Source organism: Lepus europaeus, chromosome 6, assembly GCF_033115175.1.
Source record: "Lepus europaeus isolate LE1 chromosome 6, mLepTim1.pri, whole genome shotgun sequence".
Classification (NCBI taxonomy): Eukaryota; Metazoa; Chordata; class Mammalia; order Lagomorpha; family Leporidae; genus Lepus; species Lepus europaeus.
In genome coordinates this window covers 52,855,587-52,878,163 of record NC_084832.1, presented here as the reverse complement: position 1 = coordinate 52,878,163, position 22,577 = coordinate 52,855,587, and positions in this window count along the sequence as shown.

Genomic DNA, 22,577 nt, shown 5'->3' with positions numbered 1-22,577 from the left:
GCTTGTCTTCCTGAAATGTTTTCTTCACACTCTAGCTAAAATTAGCTGGACATATGATCCTGTTATATTTTGAAAAAAAATTTTGTCAGCCTCACTTAGAGAAAAAAAAAAATCTTCTCTTTCTAGGCAAAGACGATCCTTGCAGAAAACTATACAATTTCATGGAGGTGCAAACTGAAGAATCCCAGCAATCAGGATAATGGTTAAATCTGTAGTTCACAATAATTTATTCCATTACCCCTAGTCATCTGACCTGAATTCAGCTCTTATTGTATTTATTTGCTCATATCCCAGGCAAGTGAGATATTTTGAAACTCTCTTACAAAGACATCTGCAATAGTGCTCTCATTCTGATACAGAAAAAATTATAGAATTCAACACCCAAAACAGAACAAAATGAGCCCAATGGCTGTCACTTAATTCTTCTCTATTGTAGTAATATTATACTTGTTACTATATCAAATTGTCCTTGGTAAAGTTATCTTGCCTCAACTTGAAATGTGATGCTTCAAGTTTTTATAGTTTACAATGTTGTTGGTATTTAAAAATGTTTAATTAATCTATCTTTGTAGTCTGATTTAATTTCATTATAATCATAACCTAGTAGAGTGTCAATTATCAATAAATACGCTATTGGAAATTCATTTGCAATTATCTATCAAAATTGTCCCAGAAATACTACTTGTTAAGAACTTTAATATGTTGAAATTTCAAAATGATGCATGCTTTAGAAATGTCATATGTGCAGTTTATCATTGACTTATTGTTTTTTGTTTGTTTGTTTTAAAGATTTATTTATTCATTTACAAAGCAAGTTTTGAGAAAGAGAGAGGAGAGACCGAGGGAGACAAATCTTCCATCCACTGGTTTACTCCCCAAATGGCTACAATGGATGGAGCTGGGCCAGTCATAAGCCAGGAGCCAGGAAATTCATCCAGGTCTCCCGTGTGGATTCAGGGGTCCAAGTACTTGCGCCATCCTCTGCTGCTTTCCCAGGCACATTAGCAGGGACCTGGATAGGAAGTGGAGCAGACAGGTTGCAAATCAATGCCCATATGAGATGCAGATGTCTCAGACAGTGGCTTTACCCACTATGCCATAATACCAGCCCTAAATTATTGTTTTGAATGAACATCATTGGAAATTGCATAAATATAAAAAAATAGAGAAGAAAGAAATTAAATCAATCATGGTATAAGCATGTAATCCAAAAAGGCTCAGACAATATATAAAATACAGATAATGGAAGGTTTATTTGCTGGAGGCAGTCTTAGCATTTAATTCAGGGAACACAGAATTTAGTAGAAACCAGTGTATAACCCATTAGGGAGGGGTTTAGAGGGTTCTTTAAAAGGTTAAAAAGGTTAAAAAGAAGAAGTTTTAGTTAATTATATTGTTTTTTTTTTTTCTTCACATCTCATACGTTCACATCTGTCTGTGCCATTGTTCTGGAAAAAAATGTAGCTTACAAGGTCTTTTGGGTGTTGCTCCTCAGTACTACAACTTTCTTTTGTTGTGACAGAATGTTCACAGAGTGGTTACCACAGCACATGATGAGTCTGGGCCAAAAAGCTGTCACTGTTGTGAATTTTCTTTCACAATCACAAAATGGAAAATTATGTAGTCATGGAAAGTAATGAGGTTGCTCTTTATTTGTAAATATGGGATGCTCTGTAAGAGACCATTAATTCAAATAAGTCACCAAATAAAGCATAGAGTAGTATATAAAAGAAGACATGTATAATATATTCTCTGAAAAATGCATCAGAAGCTAAGGTTGTGTTTTTACCAATGTTCAGGAACCCAGACAGATGAGAAACTGGAACAAAAAACAGTTCTCAGTTTTTTCCTTGATATACAAGTTGAGCATGCCTAATCCAAAATCTAAATTTGACTGCCAATGTGAGACCACAATATGGTAAATTCCACATGTCATCTCATTAGTTATAGTCACGGTGAAGGTATATGAAAAATATTGCATAAAATCACTTTCAGATTATATGTATAAGGTATATATTTAAATGAATTTTATCTTTATCTGTGGGACCTATCCCCAGATTATTGATTTACAAATATTTAAAAATCTGAGAAAAATTCAAAATACATATGACTCCAAAATTTATTTCTTAACATTTATTTATTTTTATTTGTTCTGATTTTAATGGAAAGGAGAGAGAGGGAGAGAAGGATAAAATTCCATTTACTGGTTCACTCCTCAAATACCTGCAACATTCAGGGCTGGACCAGCCTAAAGCCAGGAGCCTACAACTCCATCTGGGTCTCCCATGTGGTTGGCAGATGCCCAAGTACTTTTACCCTCAACTTCTGCCTCCAGGGCATATTAGCATGAAGCTGGACTGGAAACAGAGGAGCCAGGACTCAAACTAGGCACTCTTATGTAGGATCTGGCATCCCAAATGGCAAGTTAACTGCTGTGCCACATTGCCTGGCCCCAGATATTTCTGGTAATAAATACTCAATCTGTGTATTGAAATTTCCCTTTATGTCACTGCATTACAGGACAAGAAAGAATTAACCTAAAGGTGTTGTATTGTTCCACTGATGCCCATTCCGAAGAAAGCCTTGTCTTTAGAACTGTCCCTTAGTGAATGCTGGGAGGTAATTCCTTAGTCCTCGGAGAACTTACACGCTGGTCGTGTACAACCTGTATTTATGGTAGTTGCCTATTTTTAATGCCAGTATATTTGTATCATACTTTTATGTTTTGACCAAATAAGATTATCCTAAACATTTGTTTCACCGTATCAGTTTTTTTCAAGGAGTAGGAGAGGGAGCATGGGGATTAAGGGATGAAGGAGTAGCAGGGAGACTGCAACCTAAACTAAGGTTAGTAATGAAAGCACTGTATAACTATGATAGTGACGTTAAGAAAACATATATACCTGGTCTTAGGTGACCATCTTTAAAATTTGCTTTAAAATATTTAATTAATAGAGAGAGAATAAGAAAGATAAAGAGAGATTGTTTCCATCCTATGGTTTATTCAAATAACCGCAACAACTGAGACTTGGTTAGACTGAAGCTGGAAGCTACATACTCAATGGAGGTTTCCTACATTGGTGTCAGGAACTCAAGTACTTGGATTATCATTGCTGCCTCCCAGGGTGCTGATTAGCAGCAAGTTGGAATCAGGAGCTAGAACTGATGATACTCTGATGGGGAATGCAAGCAGCCAACTGGTGGTATAACTAATAGGCTAATAGCCTGCCTTTTGGGTGACCTTTTGTGCTTGCAACATCTCTCATGTCACTCCACACATAGTCACTGAGAAAATGGAGTGTGTTCCTTTAAGACTCAGCTTGCAGAACACACTACTGAAAGCTTGTACCTGGTTTCTCCTAGCTTTTTCTTTTTGTACCTTTTAGCTTTGCTGATTTTAATCTGTATTATTTCTCTATAATATATAGTAACCATAAGTATAACAATTTTTCTGAGTTCCATGAGTCCTTTTACTGAATCTTCTACCTGAGGATGGTCTAGAGGACAACTGACATAATTGCCTTTTTCCCCAAAATCAAAATAAAGCACATAAAAGTTTAAATTGCCTTTATTCAGGTCAAATCAGTTGATAACTATAAGGAATTTATTGAACTCCTACAATAGCATAATTATGTCATAGATATAGAAATATCAGAATAAAACTCTAGAAAATTGTGTAGGCTAATGAAGGATAAATTAATACAGTGAAATATGTTTACAGCACAGGGAGGCATTAGTACTTCCTTGGTAGGCAGATCAGAGACTGAGCTCTTGGAGTTCAAAGTGTTTATTGATAAGAAAAGGCATATAATTACTGTTTGATGAAATAGTCCTCTTTTACTGAACATCTATTATGCTCTAGTGTTGGAGCTACTTTTAAAAACTCTCATTATCTAAAAAAATGAGCAAAATAGACATTTATACAGTCATGTAATGAATAATGATGTTTCAGTCAATGAAGAACCATTTATATGATAATAATCCTAAAAGGTTGAAGTAGCGCTTAAAAATGCCTATCTCAAAAAAAAAAAAAAAAAAAAGCCTATCTCCCAGAGAAGCTGGAGTTTGTCCTGCATCATATATTAACATGTTTGTAAAGATGGTGGTATAAACAAACCTGTGTTTCTACTTCTATAAAAGTAAACATTATAATTATGCATAGACCATAATATTTAATAATGATAAAAAAGGCTATGTTAATGACATGTGTATTTAATGTTGTATGCTTTTTATTGTTAAGCAGTATGCCCTATTATGTCAATAACCCTTGATACATCTCATGCAGTGATTGACCTACACCATCTGTTTGTCACTCTTGGATGTTTCACAATGTCAAAATAACCTACGGACATGTTTCTCAGAATGTGTCCTCTAGTTAAGCAATACATTATATATCCCTATTTTACAGATGAGGAAGTGTGTATCAAAGAGCATGAGCCCAAGATCATACATTTAACAGGTCATGGAGAATAGGTGAGCTTAGTTTCTTACTAATCCTCTCTCTCTTTATTTCTCACTCCCCCCTTCCTTTCTCTTTTCTGTGTACACACACACATACACACACATACACTTGATACTATAACATAGAAATGATATCACCATTTAATACTATATGAGTACAACATTATCCCAAACTTCATGTTTTAGCAGTGAAGAATTCCCAGCTTTAGAGAGATTGACAGTCAGTGGGAAAAGCCAAGGCAAAAAATTTGCTTAACTCTGAAGATTATGCTACCTCCTGTAGTATTAAAATGCCTTATAATGCTAAATGTTATTTATAAATAAAATTTCACATAATACAGACCACACTGTGAAGAAGTAATGAGACATTGACATAGGCAAAGATTTCTGGAAAAGATCCCAGAATCACATGCAATAAAAATTAAAATAGAGAAATACTGTTACATAAAGCTAAGAAGTGTCTGCACAGCAAGAGAAACACTCAAAAAAGGGAGAAGGAACTGAAAGAATGGAAGAAAATACTTCTAGACTGTACATCTGATTAAAGACTAATATCCATGGCATATAAAGAGCTCAAGAAACTAGATAACTACACCAAAATTTAATTTTGAAATAACAATACAGAACAATTTTAAGGTTAAAAAAGAAACAAAATAACCACAAAACAAACAATCCAGTTAAGAAATGGGAAAGGGACATGAACAGGTATTTTTCAAAGGCTAAAATACAAATGGCCAACAAACACATGAAAAAATGCTCAGCAGCACTAGCTATCAGGGAAATACAAGTAAAAACCACAATGAGGTTTCACTTCACCCTAGTTAGAATGGCTATCATCCAGAAATTAAAAAAAAAAAAGTTCGAAATAATGTGAGGAAAAAGGTACCATAATACAATGTTGGTGGGAATGTAATCTACTAGTACAACCATTATGGAGGACAGTGTGAAGACTCCTCATAAATCTGAGAATAGATCTACCATGTGATACAGCCATCACACTCCTGAGAATTTACCAAAACAAAATGAAATCAGCTTATGAAAGAGTTATTTGTACTGCCATGATTATTTCAGCTCAATTTACAATAGCTAAAGTGTGGAATCAATACATATGTCATCAACTGATGAATGGATAAAGAAATCATGGATATACACAGGAAATTCAAAGCATATATTATAAAATATCTTTGGCAAATGGCAGGGCAAAGTTACTACTTATCAATAGTCACATTGAACATTAATGGCCTGAACTGTCCAGTTAAAAGACACCGATTGGCTGATTGGGTTAAGGAACAAAACCCATCTATTTGCTGCTTACAAGAAACACATCTTTCCAACAAAGATGCATACAGACTGAAAGTAAAAGGCTGGAAAAAGATACACCATGCCAACAGAACTGAAAAAAGAGTGGGCGTAGCCATCTTAATATTGGACAACATAAACTTTACCACAAAAACTGTTAGAGAGACAAAGAGGGGCACTGTATAATGATTAAGGGATCCATTCAACAGGAAGATATAATGATTATCAATGTATATGCATCTAGTTACAGGGCACCGGTTTATTTAAAAGACTTGTTAAGGGACTTAAAGGGAGACTCAGACCCCAATATAATAGTAATGGGGGACTTAAACACTCCACTCTCAGAGATAGACAGATCAACAGGACAGAAGATCAACAAGGAGACAGTGGATTTAAATGACACTATAGCCCAAATGGACCTAACAGATATCTACAGAACTTTTCATCCTACATCTAAAGACTTTACATTCTTCTCAGCAGTACATGGAACCTTCTCTTGGATTGACCACATACTAGGCCATAAAGCAATTCTCAGCAAATTCAAAAGAATTAGAATCATACCATGCAGCTTCTCAGACTATAAAGGAATGAAGTTGGAAATTAGCAACTTGAGAATTCCTAGAGCATATGCAAACACATGGAGATTGAACAATATGCTCCTGAATGAACAATGGGTCATAGAAGAAATCAAAAGAGAACTCAAAAATTTTCTGGAAGTAAATGAGGATAACAGCATAACATACCAAAACCTATGGGATACAACAAAAGCAGTGTTAAGAGGAAAATTTATATCAATAGGTGCCTACATCAAGAAATTGGAGAGGCACCAAATAGATGAGCTTTCAGTTCATCTCAAGGATCTAGAAAATCTGCAGCAAACCAGACCCAAATCTAGTAGGAGAAGAGAAATAATTAAAATCAAAGAAGAAATCAACAGGATTGAATAAAAAAAAATTACAAAAATCAGCCAAACAAGGAGCTGGTTTCTTGGAAAAAGTAAACAAAATTGACACCCCACTGGCCCAACTAACTACTAAAAAAAAGAAGAGAAAAGACCCAAATCAATAAAATCAGAGATGAAAAAGGAAATGTAACAACAGACACCACAGAAACAAAAAGCATCATCAGAAATTACTAAAAGGACTTGTATGCCAGCAAACAGGGAAATCTATCAGAAATGGATTGATTCCTGGACATATACAACCTACCTAAATTGAAACAGGAAGACATAGAAAACCTAAACAGACCCATAACTGACACAGAAATTGAAACAGTAATAAAGGCCCTCCCAACAAAGAAAAGCCCAGGACCAGATGGATTCACTGCTGAATTCTACCAGACATTTAGAGAAGAACTAACTCCAATTCTTCTCAAACTATTCAGAACAATCGAAAAAGAGGGAATCCTCCCAAATTCTTTCTATGAAGCCAGCATCACCTTAATTCCTAAGCCGGAAAAAGATGCAGCATTGAAAGAGAATTACAGACCAATATCCCTGATGAACATAGATGCAAAAATCCTCAATAAAATTCTGGCCAATAGAATGCAACATCACATCAGAAGGATCATCCACCCAGACTAAGTGGGATTTATCCCTGGTATGCAGGGATGGTTCAACGTTCACAAAACAATCAACATGATACACCACATTAACAGACTGCAGAAGAAAAACCATATGATTCTCTCAATAGACCCAGAGAAAGCATTTGATAAAATACAACACCCTTTCATGATGAAAACCCTAAACAAACTGGGTATAGAAGGAACATTCCTCAATACCATCTAAGCAATTTATGAAAAACCCACGGCCAACATCCTATTGAATGGGGAAAAGTTAGAAGCATTTGCACTGAGATCTGGTACCAGACAGGGATGCCCACTCTCACCACTGTTAATCAATATAGTTCTTGCAGTTTTGGCCAGAGCTATTAGGCAAGAAAAAGAAATTAAAGGGATACAAATCGGGAAGGAAGAACTCAAACTATCCCTCTTTGCAGATGATATTATTCTTTATTTAGGGGATCCAAAGAACTCTACTAAGAGACTATTAGAACTCATAGAAGAGTTTGGCAAAGTAGCAGGATATAAAATCAATGCACAAAAATCAACAGCCTTTGTGTACACAGGCAATGCCATGGATGAGAAAGAACTTCTAAGATCAATCCCATTCACAATAGCTACAAAAACAATCAAATACCTTGGAATAAACTTAACCAAGGACATTAAAGATCTCTACAATGAGAATTACAAAGCCTTAAATAAAGAAATAGAAGAGGATACCAAAAAATGGAAAAATCTTGCATGCTCATGGATTGGAAGGATCAACATCATCAAAGTGTCCATTCTCCCAAAAGCAATTTATACATTCAATGCAATACCAATGAAGATACCAAAGACATTCTTCTCAGATCTGGAAAAAATGATGCTGAAATTCGTACGGAGACACATGAGACCTCGAATAGCTAAAGCAATCTTGTACAACAAAAACAAAGCCGGAGGCATCACGATACCAGATTTCAGGACATACTACAGTGCAGTTGTTATCAAAACAGCATGGTACTGGTAGAGAAACAGATGGATAGACCAATGGAACAGAATAGAAACACCAGAAATCAATCCAAACATCTGCAGCCAACTTATATTTGATCAAGGATCCAAAACCAATCCATGGAGTAAGGACAGTCTATTCAATAAATGGTGCTGGGAAAACTGGATTTCCATGTGCAGAAGCATGAAGCAAGACCCCTACATTTCACCTTACATAAAAATTCACTCAACATGGATTAAAGACTTAAATCTATGACCTGACACCATCAAATTATTAGAGAACATTGGAGAAACCCTGCAAGATATAGGTACTGTCAAAGACTTCTTGGAAAATACCCCAGAAGCACAGGCAGTCAAAGCCAAAATTAACATTTGGGATTGCATCAAATTGAGAAGTTTCTGTACTTCAAAAGAAACAGTCAGGAAAGTGAATAGGCAACTGACAGAATGGGAAAAAATATTTGCAAACTATGCAACAGATAAAGGGTTGATAACCAGAATCTACAAAGAAATCAAGAAAATCCACAACATCAAAACAAACAATCCACTTAAGAGATGGGCCAAGGACCTCAATAGACATTTTTCGAAAGAGGAAATCCAAATGGCCAACAGACACATGAAAAAATGTTCAAGATCACTAGCAATCAGGAAAATGCAAATCAAAACCGCAATGAGGTTTCACCTCACCCCAGTTAGAATGGCTCACATCCAGAAGTCTACCAACAATAGATGCTGGAGAGGATGTGGGGAAAAAGGGACACTAACCCACTATTGGTGGGAATGCAAACTGGTTAAGCCACTATGGATGTCAGTCTGGAGATTCCTCAGAAACCTGAACATAACCCTACCATACAACCCAGCCATCCCACTCCTTGGAATTTACCCAAAGGAAATTAAACTGGCAAACAAAAAAGCCATCTGCACCTTAATGTTTATTGCAGCTCAATTCACAATAGCTAAGACCTGGAACCAACAGAAATGCCCATCAACAGTAGACTGGATAAAGGAATTATGGGACATGTACTCTATAGAATACTATACAGCAGTCAAAAACAATGAAATCCGATCATTTGAACAAGAGGGAGCAATCTGGAAAACATCATGCTGAGTGAATTAAGCGAGTCCCAAAGAGAAAAATATCATATGTTTTCCCTGATCAATGACAACTAATTGAGCACCAAAGGAGAATCTTGTGGAAGTGAAATGGACACTATGAGTAACAGTGACTTGATGAGCTCTTGTCCAGACTGTTGTTGTACAATGTAATACTTTATCCATTTTAGTATTTTTTGTTCTAGTACTGGTGATTGAATTCTATAATTAACACACAATTATTCTTAGGTGTTTAATTTTTAACTGAAAAGTGATCCCTGTTAAATATAAGAGTGGGAAAAAGAGAGGGAGGAGATGTACAATTTGGGACATGCTCAATTGGACTTGCCCCAAATGGTGGAGTTAGAAACATGCCAGGGGATTCTTTACAATCCCATCAAGGTGGCATGTGCCAATGCCATCTCCCTAGTCCAAGTGATCATCTTCAGTTTACAACTGATCACATTGATAGGTCTAAGATTCAAAGGGATCACACAAACAAAACTATTGTCTGCTAATACTAACTGATAGAATCAAAAAGGGAAAGAAAGATCCAACATGGGAAGCGGGAGACACAGCAGATCCATAGAATGGCAGATGTCCTAAATAGCACTCTGGCCTCAGAATCATCCCTTAAGGCATTCCGATCTGGCTGAAGAGCCCAGGAGAGTATTGTAGGCATGGAAAGCCAAGACACTCTGGGAAAAAACAAAACAAACAACAAAAAAACACCTAAATGAAAGATCTCTGCAAGTGAGATCCCAGGAGAAAGAACGGGGCCATCAAAGTAGGAGGTACCTTTCTCTGAAGGGAGGAGAGAACTTCCACTTTGACTATGACCCTGTCGAATAAGATCAAAGTCAGTGAACCCTAACGGCCTTGGCAACTCATGACAAGCGCCTAGGGAGATTTCTGACGCCATAACAAGAGTGTTAAATTGTTAAATCAACAACAGGAGTCACTGTGTACTTACATCTCATGTTGGATCTGTCCTTAATGTGTTGTCCAATGTGAAGTAATGCTATAACTAGTACTGAAACCGTATTTTTACACTTTGTGTTTCTGTGTGGGTGCAAACTGATGAAATCCTTACTTAGTATATACTGAATCGATCTTCCGTATATAAAGATAATTGAAAATGAAAAAAAAAAAACTTGGTGTTAAATTGGAAATGGCATAGAAAATTAATCAATTTTTAAAAAATATCATGTAGGATCTCTGTCCTTAATGTGCTGTACATTGTGATTTAATGCTACAACTAGTACTCCAACAGTATTTTTCACTTTGTGTTACTATGTGAGGGCAAACTGTTGAAATCTTTATTTAATATATACTAAACTGATTTTCTGTATATAAAGAGAATTGAAAATGAATCTTGATGTGAATGGAAGGGGAGAGGGAATGGGAAAATTGAGGGTTGCGAGTGGGAGGGAAGTTTGGGGGGGCGGGAAGCCATTGTAATCCATAAGCTGTACTTTGGAAATTTATATTCATTAAATAAAAGTTTTTTTAAAAAAGAAATCATGGATATATACACAAAGGAATACTACTCAGCCATTCAGAAGAATGAAATTCTCTCTTTTGCAACAAAATTGGTGCAACTTGGAATGATTCTGATAGTAAAATAAGGCAGTCTCCCCCAAAAAACAAATATCATTTGTTTTCTTGCATATGTGGTAGTTAATATAGAGTACAAAAAATATAAGAACAAAACTGACATGTTATGATTTTATTATTATTTTTAGCCCTTGTCTATACCCCTGTGGTACAGTGGTCTTTCTACTCAATTTTTGTTGAATACTGTGGCTAATGGTGAATTAAGGTTGTTATTGTAAGTAAATTGAAATTATGTTATTGCAAAAATTAAAGGAAAAAAGGAAATAATAAAGGGAGATTGAGGATGTGGTGGAGGGAGAGAGACAGTAAAGAACGGATTTCTTCTTAGAATTGTATCTTTGAAATACGTGAAATCTCTTTTCTTTATATAAGTAACAATTACAAAAATTTTCCCAAAGTAAAATGTTATAACAGTATATACCTGAACTTAACAAGAATTGCCAATAATATTACATTTATATTTAAATGTTACATAATTGTAAATGGAGAAGTTTCTTTATATTAGGTACTATAAAGATATATGAATGTAAAGCCAATATTTTCCCCAAATTAAATTCAGGAGTGTATGTGGATATCTCCAACAAAAAGTGAAGCAAATGTAGCATTTATAATTTGATTACAAAACATGAATGATGGGTTCTAAATACATATTTATTGAATTTTTATTTCTTATGCCTACCATATCTATTTGTACTTTGAATATAGAGCTATAGAGACTACAAGTAATCACAGAAACAGCAAAACACATTGTCAAATTGCACTGAGTATGGTATATATGGCCATATCACGGTTATTAACCGAAGTATTAATTACTTTTTAAGATTTATTTGTTTACTTGAAAGTCAGAGTTACAGAGAGACAGAGGCAGAGAGAGAGAGGTTTTCCATCTGCTGGTTCATTCCTCAGATGGCCGTAACGGCTGGAGCTGAGCTGATTTGAAGCCAGGAGCCAGGAGATTCTTTCAGGTCTCCCACATGGGTGCAGGGGCCCAAGGACTTGGGCCATCTTCTACTGCTTTCCCAGGCCATAGCAAAGAACTGGATTGGAAGTGGAGCAGTCAGGTCTCGAAATGGTGCCATTTGGGATGCTGGCACTGCAGGTGGTGGCTCTACCTGCACAGCTCTACTCCACAGCACCAGTCCGAAAGAGAGATGTCCCTGGATAGGCATGAACCATATTAATTTGCAAACAGTTTCTTGAAACCTCTCAGATGGAGTGTAGCTGTAACTATACTTGATGACCCCTGTCATTGCATTGTTATTGAAAAATCCAACAGAAATTTAGATTACTAACTAAATTAAACACATTAGAAGCTTATCTGAAGCTCCAAATTATAGCCTTTGAAGACTCAAAAATTCAGAAACCAAGGGTAGCTTTATTTAACAGATTTAAAATAAAACAAAAAATCTGGAAATTTATCATAAGACATAGTGTTTATAATTCAGAGCTGCATATAGTTTTCAGTAAGGTCTATCCAAGCATTCTAAGAATTTTTGGTTTATCAACCACCTAAGTTTTCCTCAAGACAACATCACTATTCTGAAAGTAAGGTCAGTTTTTATTTTTAATTGAAAAAAAGAACTCTGAATTTTGCCATGTCTTGTAAGCAATAAACAAGTATTATCCCCAAAAGTGAGTCAGGTACCTAGACTCAAAAGACATTGTTGAAACGCATTCTTCTTTTGATAAAAATTGCTATTGAAAAAAATCATAGGGGACCAGTGTTGTGGTATAATGGGTTAAGCCACCCATTGCAATGCTGGCATTCCTTACGTGCACCAGTTTGCATCCCGGATACCCCATTTCTCATTCAACTCCCTTCTAATGCCAGCTAGCAAGGCAGTGGATGGCGGCATAAGTGCTTGGGCCCCACACCCATAAAGGAGATCCAAATGAAGCTCCTGGCTCATGATTTCCTAGGCCATAGCAGAGAGCTGGATAAGAAGAGGAGCAGTGTAGACAAAATCTGGTGCCCATATGGCATGCTGGTACCACAGCCAGAGGTTTAGCCTACTATGACACAGTACAGGACCCTGAATATGTTTTTAAGAGATACATTCCTGGGGCTACTATTGTGGCACAGTGGGCTGAGGCATGGCCCACAATGCCAGCATCCCTTATGAGCACTGGATTCTAAGTTCCAGCCTTTCTGCTTCCAATCCAGATCCCTGTTAACACACCTGGGAAAGCAGCAGAAGATGGCCCAACTATTGGACTCCCGCACCTATACGGGAGACCCAGATGCAGCCCCAGGCTCTTGGTTTGAGCCTGGCCCATCCCTGGCTGTTGCAAGCATTTTGGGAGTGAACCACTGGTTGTTTTCTCTGTCATTCATGCTCTCTCTCTCTCTGTAAACCTGCCTTTCAAATACATAAATACATTTTTTAAAAAGATGATCCATTCCTATCATTTCTTGGATTTTGCTTAACCAAAACAAACATAAGCATTTTCTTTCTTTCTTTCTTTCTTTCTTTCTTTCTTTCTTTCTTTCTTTCTTTCTTTCTTTCTTTCTTTCTTTCTTTCTTCCTTCCTTCCTTCCTTCCTTCCTTCCTTCCTTCCTTCCTTCCTTCCTTTCTTCCTTTCTTCCTTTCTTCCTTTCTTCCCTTTCTTTCTTTCTTTCCTTTCTCTCTCTCTCTCTCTCTCTCTCTCTCTCTCTCTCTCTCTCTCTCTTCTTTCTTTCTTTCTTTCGACAGGCAGAGTGGACAGTGAGAGAGAGAGACAGAGAGAAAGGTCTTCCTTTTCCGTTGGTTCACCCCCCAATCAGCTGCGGCCGGCGCACCGCGCAGATCCGAAGCCAGGAGCCAGGTGCTTCTCCTGGTCTCCCATAAATATAAGCATTTTCAAAGGAAATGTTTTACACAGCCGGCGCCGCGGCTCACTAGGCTAATCCTCCACCTTGCGGCGCCAGCACACCGGGTTCTAGTCTGGTAGGGGCACCGATCCTGTCCCGGTTGCCCCTCTTCCAGGCCAGCTCTCTGCTGTGGCCAGGGACTGCAGTGGAGGATGGCCCAAGTGCTTGGGCCCTGCACCCCATGGGAGACCAGGAGAAGCACTTGGCTCCTGCCATTGGATCAGCACAGTGCGCCGGCCACAGCGCGCCTACCGCGGTGGCCATTGGAGGGTGAACCAACGGCAAAAAGGAAGACCTTTCTCTGTGTCTCTCTCTCACTGTCCACTCTGCCTGTCAAAAAATAAAAATAAAATAAAAAAAAATGTTTTACACAAAAATGTACCAATTGTCATGGAAGACAAATTCTCAGTACAAATTTGCATGTGCTGCCATTAAAAAGGAAATATTTAATTTTGAGATATAAGCTCTCCTCATATATCTATGACCCTGCTTATCCTGTTCACCGTATAAAGTTATTTCTCCTTCAAATTCCTAACTTTACTGTTTACACACTATTTAATTAGTAAGTAAATTCATTTCTTTAAATATTTGTCAAGGGACCAGTTTTGTGGCATGGTGGGTAAAGCTGCCATCTGTGACGTTGCCATACTATATGGGCTTGGTTTGAGTCCAGCTGCTGGACTCCACTTCTGATCCAGCTCCCTGCCAATGTGCCAGGGAAAGCATCAGAGGATGGCCCAAGTCCTTGGGCTCTTGCACCCATATAGGAGATCCGGATGAAGCTCCTGGCCCATGGCTTCGGATTCGCCCAGCTCCAGCCATTGCGGCCATTTGGGGAGTGAACCAGCAGATAGAAGACCTTTCTCTCTCTCTCCCTCTGTCAGTCTGTAACTCTGCCTCTCAAATAAATAAATAAATCTTTAAAAAAATAAACAAAAGCTTCATCAAATATGTACTCCATTATGTACTCTTGTCCAGTTATTTTTGCTAATCTGAAAATATTAGGACTCAATAAATATTTCTGTTGAATTAGTATATGGGAATGGAATGCAGAATAAAGCAGGTTAACAGACCATTTTGAGAATATCATCTTATGTAAAACAGATTTTTAATCTCTGGTTTACATAATAGCCATAATTTTAAAAAAATTATTCAGACACAGATTTGGCCAACAAAAGATAATAATGTATGTGTGTGTATGCATGCGCCTTTGCATTTAAAACCAAAGTATAGTCTGAGTCATATTTCTGATTCTTCAAGTTTAAGAAAAACATGTTTTAGGAGATAGCACATAGCTTTTTAACAGGCAAAATTAAACATATTACTGAGACATGTTAGTGATGAAAGCTGCTATTTGGGTTCTAAAATGATGACTGCTGGCAGGACTTCTGGGGCATTTTTATATATTATCCTTCTGTCGTTTTGTTGACAAATACATTTTCAAATAAATGAGGCAGGGTGTTACTTTGTGGTGATGACTATTTTCGCTGATGCCATGCACAATAGCACATGTGTCGATAAAGACTTTGCTCTGAATTCACTTAATTAACTAATGAGACATTAGATGGACATTCAGCAATCTGCATAAAATGAGAGTTATGCAGACTGGTTATTCATTTACTTTGTAGTATATGGAGAAAATAGAAGATCACTCTTCATTGTTAATTCTCTTTTAAAAGTAAAACGATTAACTAATTTAGAATTTTTGATGTTGCGACCTGAATTTATTTTCATTTTTGAATTTTTTTGAAAAAGGGGTTTCACAAACAAATGTATTTAAATTATTTTGTTTAAATTATCCAACTCTAATATTTGTACATGGTCACTTACTTGTCTCAGTTACTTAAAGAGTGTAGTAATATTCACTAATGTATAGGCTTTAATTTAACTTTCATATTTGTACATCAGTATTTGTCACTTAAAACCACTTATTAACCACTAATATTTACTGCTGCTTCTTCTTCATCATCATTTTAAATACAAACTAGTTACAAGTAATGCATATAATCACAATGACTGATGTAAAGTTTCTATATGTATACCATTATTTCCTATAGATAGAACAGATGATTGAAGATAGTACAACTAAAATAAAATACATTTTTTTCAAACTAGTTAAATTAGACTTCCTAATTTCCCGTTTGACAGACAACTGCAAGTTATCCAAAAAACAATGTAAGAGGAATGTGCAGTTTCCTGATAGTGTATATTAGGCGAACCTAAAGTGACCTGACACATTTGGTGAAGGTTTCTCAGACATAACATAACAAGTGAAGAGTTCTGAGGCTACGTAAAATTTTTTCAGATGTCAGAGGCAGAGGAAAATCCTAGTTGAGGAAGCTGCACGTGCAGCTTATGGAGATTTGAGGGAGAATGTCACATTAAGGAATTTCACGTGCAGTTTTGGCGTGGGGGGTTATGAAGCATAATCAAGTGGGAAAACAGATGAGAAGGAAGACTGAATGAGACATTAATTAGATGGAAATTTGCATGTGTTTAAAAATATTTTAAATTTATCCTAAAGTCTATAAAGGATCAGTAAGATATTTTCATTTGCTGTGTAATTGTTTTCACTGTTGACATATAATTTACATACAGATTTTACTTATTATCTATTTATTTATTATTTTATGTATTTGGGAGTCAGAGAAACAGATAGAGACTGAGAGAGAATCCTCCATATGCTGGTTCCTTCTCCAAATGCCCACACAGGCCTGGGCCATGCTGAAGCCAAGAGCCTGAGACTTCATGGTGGTGTCCCATGTGGGTGGCAGGGACTAAACTGCCTGAACCATCTTCTGCTGCCTCTCAGGCTGCACATTACAAAGAAGCTGGATGGGAAGCAGAGTGGGGAGTCACATCCAGGCATCCTGATATGGGATGCAGGTATCTCAAGTGGCATCTTAACTGCTGTACCAAAGACCTGCCCCAGGACTGAATTGTATCTTCACATGTAATAACCACCCCAGAAGACATATGGAATATATTCATTACCCCGCCGTTTTCTCATATCCCTTTATAATAAATGACTCATTCCATGAAGTAATCATTTTTTATTTCATCATTATTATACTACATTTGCTTGTTCTTCTTTATTTAATGGAATTGTAAAGCTTGTATCCTTTAATTCTAGGTTTCTTTTACAAAGTATAATATTTTAGAGATTGACAATATTGTTGAATATATCATATGTCATTCCAATTTACTGCTGATAGGCTTTCTTTTTTAGAATATGCTGCAATGTGTTTATCCTATTGATGAATATTTGGGACAATTAGTACATAAGGTTGTTATGAACATTATAGATAATTATTTCTGTGGCATATGTTAAATATACCTCAAAGTAGAATTGTTCCTTCATAGTGTGGAGGCATGTATAATTTTATAAGAAAATGTCAAATAGTTCTCTAACATTATTGTGACATTTACACTCTCATCAGTTAACGTGAGAGTTCTAGTGATTATAATTTCTTGGCAGATTGTGAATATTTTTATATTGGCCATTCCAGCAGGTGAAAAATGACATCTCATCATGGTTTCTATTTGTATTTCTCTAATAACTAAGGAAGGGTTCTCAGAAAAGAACTGGACATCATTCAATTTCATTTTCAACTCATTTGCTCATTTTTGAATTTGGTTATCTTTTTATTACTGTATTGTATGAATTCTTTATATGTCCTGAGCACACTCTTCTATGTTTATGACTTGCCAATTCATTTTCTTAATGTGATTTTTAAAATTTTATTTAATGTATACAAATTTCATGCATTTCATAAATACAAATTTAGGAACATATTAATTCTTCCTGCTCTACCCTCCCTCCCACCCAGACTCCCACCCTTTTTCCTCCTCCCTCTCCTATTCCCATTCTTTATTTTTTAATAATGATATTTTTATAGATTTATTTATTTGAAAGGCAGAGTTACAGAGAGGCAGAGGTAGACAGAGTCTTCCATTGGCTGGTTCACTCCCCAAATGGCTACAACAGCTGGAGCTAAGCTGACCCAAAGTCAGGAGGCAGGGGCTTCTTCTGGGTCTCCCATGTGGATGGAGGGGCCCAAAGACTTGGGCCATCTTCTACTGTTTTCCTAGGTCACAGCAAAGAGCTGGATTGGAAGTGGAGCAGCCAGGACTGGAACCAGTGCCCATATGGGATGCTGGTACTGCAGGTGACGGCTTTTAATCATTACACCACAGCGCCAGCCCCTCCCATTCTTATTTTTTATAAAAATATTTTTTCAGTTAACTTTATACTCATGAGATTAACCCTGCACTAAGTAAAGAGTTCAACAAGTAGTTTGAGAAAAAAATAACTGTTCCTCAACAGTCGAGACAATGGCTGTTAAAAATCATCACATCTCAAAGTGTCAATTTCACTCCTTTCAGGTACTCTGAAAAGAGTACAGATCAGGCACAATGTATGGGTGTTTGTGTTTTTGGAACTGGCTTATTTCACTAAGTATAATGGTTTCCAGTTGCATCCATTTTTTTACAAACAACATTATTTTAAAATTATATATTTTATGAGCAAAAATGATTACTTTTGACAAAGTCAGTTTCTATTTTTTGAAGACTAATCTCATCCGTCTAAAAACTATTTTACTATAATCATGAAAATACTCTCATATTTCCTTCTGTATTTTATTTTTCTAGTTTTTAAAAATTTATTTATTTTATTTGAAAGGTGGAGTTAACAGAGAGAGAGGGAGAGACAGAGAGAAGACCTTCCATCTGTCAGTTCATTCCCCAAATGGCCCCAATGACTGGGCTGGACCAGGTGGAAACCAGGAGCCAGGAGCTTCTTCTGTGTCTCCTATGTGGGTACAGGGGTCAAGCCCTTGGGCTATCTTGAACTGCTTTTCCCAGGCCATTTACAGGGAGCTGGATCAGAAGTGGAGCAGCCAGGAATCAAACTGATACCCATATGTTTTGCCAGCACTTCAGGCAGCAGGTCAACTCACTTCACCATAGCACTGGTCCCTATTTCTAGTTTTTATGTTTAAGTCTGTGATTCAATTTAAGTTAATTTTCAGTATGGAGTATGAGAAAGGCTAAGATTCTTTTTCTGTCTTAAAAACTGTACATATCTACTTGTCCCAAAAACATTTGTTACCCACTCATACAGTGATTATATATGTGTGAGTTGGTACTCTGCTTTATCTCACTGATCCATGTTTTATCCTTAGACTAATATAGCACTGTTTGATGCAAGAACTTAACAGTCTTTCAAGATCAAGAAGTGTAAATCTTTCAATTCTATCATTTCTGTTTTCTGAAACAGATATCTCACTTGTTTAGATTCTTTCTATATCAACATTAGAATGAACTTGCTAATTTTCTGTTGAGAATCCTAATAAGATTTTGATTTTTGATTGCATTGAATCCATAAATCAAACTGGTCAACCAGGAAATTAAAAAATGTTGAGTCTTGGAATCCAGGAACATGGCATATCTCTTATTATTTATATTATTTTTTTTATAGAACATAGAAAGAAAATCAATTTTATATTAATCTTGCATTCTAAAAATGCCTAATTTTATTTATTATTTCCAGAGTTTTTTGTACTCATACATTCCAAATGGTTTTCCAATATATAACTGTTTTTTTCTTCCCTCACCAATGTGTATGCTTTTAAAAATTATTTTTCTTGCCTTATTACAATTGTAGAACTTTTAGCACAATGTTTACTAGAAGAGGTGCATCTAGCAAGTATCTTTGTCTTCTGTTGGAAAAGGCAGTTTGACAATTTCATTGGTGGTGACTTTGGAGTCCACTGGACCACATATGAATGAGCATTGGGCCTGAAATATTCCCTTATCAAGAGATAAAAGTCCACACAGCCTGTCTTTTGCACATCTCCTCAGTGGGATATCTTTTCCTAGTACAGCTTTCATGTATACTCCTTTGTTCTCCTTAATTATGTACATCAATAACCATCAGGCAGGCCCCCAGATTTCAGTATTTCAGACTATATGCTGGCAGCAAAGGGTTTGTCTGTGGCATTTGAGTGTAAGGCAATTATAGTCGTCAGCTGCCAAGGAGCCTGCTGGCTTGGGAAACAAATGGGCTCCATTAGACGTTACCTTATTCTGGTTCCTCTCCACACGAATAAAAACCTAAGTCCCTCAAGTGTTTGATTGCACCATATTTTCTTCGGGAATTTAAGTAATAAATTGCAGTGGGCAGAAATATCTGGACTTTAAATTTTGGTGGCTAGCATTGTGACAATCTCTGCTATGCTCCATGTTGTTGGAATCTTCCTCTGGTGACTTATTTACCACTCAGTATGATGTTAAGTGTAGATTTTTAAATAGATTTTCTTGGTCAAATTGGAAAACTTTCCTTCTAAATGTAGATGCCTTTTTAAATTTTTATCATGAAAAATTGTTGATTTAAAGTGTTTTCCACTGCATATATATTAATTTTCATACTTATACTTTTATGTGTTAAATAATAATGGTTGATTTTAAAATACAGATTTAGGAGTGGGCTTTTGGCCTTAATAAGTATGATACCAACTGGGATGCCTACATACCATCAGAGTATCTGGATCTAAATCCTGGCTCCACTCCCAGTGCCATCTTCTTGTTAATCTGTACCCTGGAAGGCAGAAGCTGATGGCTCAAATAGCTGAATCTCTGCCACCCACATGGGAGACCTGGATTGAGTTCTGTGCTGTGTTTGGCTTGGCCCAGCTATTGCAGCCATTTGTGGAGTGAATCAGTGAATGAGAGATATCTGTCTATCTCTGTATCTGTCTCTTGACCTCTCAAATAAATTAATAAATAATAGAAATATTTATTTTGGAGTATACAAATTATGTCTCTTGGAAGTAGTTGAAAACTGCAACACAAATTCATATTTATATCAACATACACAAAAACAGCCTTCCCAACTTCAGCAACAATTTCATAAACTGAAGTTCTGGCAAGTAGTTTCTGATGGATTCATTGTCCAATTGTGATTTAGTAGGACAGTATATTCAGGAAAGCTGAAGCATGGAATATTTGACCATTCTCAGTAGACCAACTTAAAAATGGATGTGTTTTACTATGTGTTTTACTTAAAGGCTATCTTAGTGTTCAGAGATAATTAGCACATTTGTTAATCCTATGTTTTTTCTGTTTTTGCAGGGGGAGTACTTGTCAATGAGATTGAGTCTAGTACTTTATATTTCAGAAATCTAAACCTCTGTATCTGGAAATATTTTGTAAAAAAGAAAGTGGGGTAGTACAAATTTGCAAACAGCAAAGAGTTAATATTTTTATCACTGCAGTTTGCCCTTGGTGGTTTAAAAAGGGCACCGTTTAAAAATATGCGACTTTTCCCTTGACTCTGAAACAGAACACCTGAACATAATTTAAACCTCACTTTATTGTCAAGGTGATCACTACATTCCTCAAAGTTTGGCCAATGCTGTAAGTGTTATGAAGAAACTGATGTCAGTGGTGTCACACACAATCCAAAATAGATTCTGGTTGCATCAGTTATACTTAGAAAACAACCCTGGTGACAGTTTACCCTTGGGTCACTTGCCACTAATTATATAATTGATTGCTCAATGAGCATAACGTTTATACAGCAACTACAGAGTGTCAATTACTGGTCAATGTATTATGGCTTCAAAGATCTTTATATTAATCTCTGACCTCAAGAAGCTTGTTTTCTATTAGAGAAGAGTAAAAAGCCTGTATTGTCCAACCCTGTCCAGCCAAGCCCAACAATTCTGCAAGGTGCAGTATTATATTCCTATTACCCATGAGAAAATTGTGTGTCTAAAATGTTAAGTAGCTTGACCTATATCAAATAGTATTGAATGAAAGTGTCATGTTCAGACTCAGTCCTCTCTGACTTTCAAGCTTGTATTCTTTCTATGATGTTGTCTGTGATGTAGAGAAGGCTTAATCTCTCAAGGGAATTTCAGATACAGGGAAAGGAGAAAGTCAAGTCCTATATTCTCTGTGATGATGGCTGCTTGTTTCTTCTTTCTGAGGCAGCCATTTGTGCCACTCTTTCAAGATAACCATCATTTTATCAAATCAAAGATCTCCAGATGGCCAGCGCAGTGGCTTAACAGGCTAATCCTCCGCCTTGCGGCGCCGGCACACTGGGTTCTAGTCCCAGTTGGGGCGCCAGATTCTATCCCGGTTGCCCTCTTCCAGGCCAGCTCTCTGCTATGGCCCGGGAAGGCAGTGGAGGATGGCCCAAGTGCTTGGGCCCTGCACCCGCATGGGAGACCAGGAGAAGCACCTGGCTCCTGGCTTCGGATCAGTGAGATGCGCCAACCGAGGTGGCCATTGGAGGGTGAACCAATGGCAAAAAGGAAGACCTTTCTCTCTGTCTCTCTCTCTCACTATCCACTCTGCCTGTCAAAAAAAAAAAAAATCTCCAGAATTGGAAAAAAAAAAATTCCTCTGGGAGGTCTAATCCAGCCTTTTTCTTATCCAGTGAAAGCATTCAAGCCTGGAGAGGCAGAGACCTCCCAGTGGCCTCACTGTTGGCAAAACCAGGAGTTAAACCTGCTACCGACTCCCAGGAATGTTCTCTTCCATCAGCTAGTACCAGACTTCCTTGGACATATTCTCTGTTCTTCTACTTCCTTGTTCTTTAACAGATCTCAGTCTTCATTCAGGTAATACAGACTTTGACAATCATACCATCCGTATGTTACCTTACCACACTCTTCCCTAGGAGGGAAATAGCCACTGA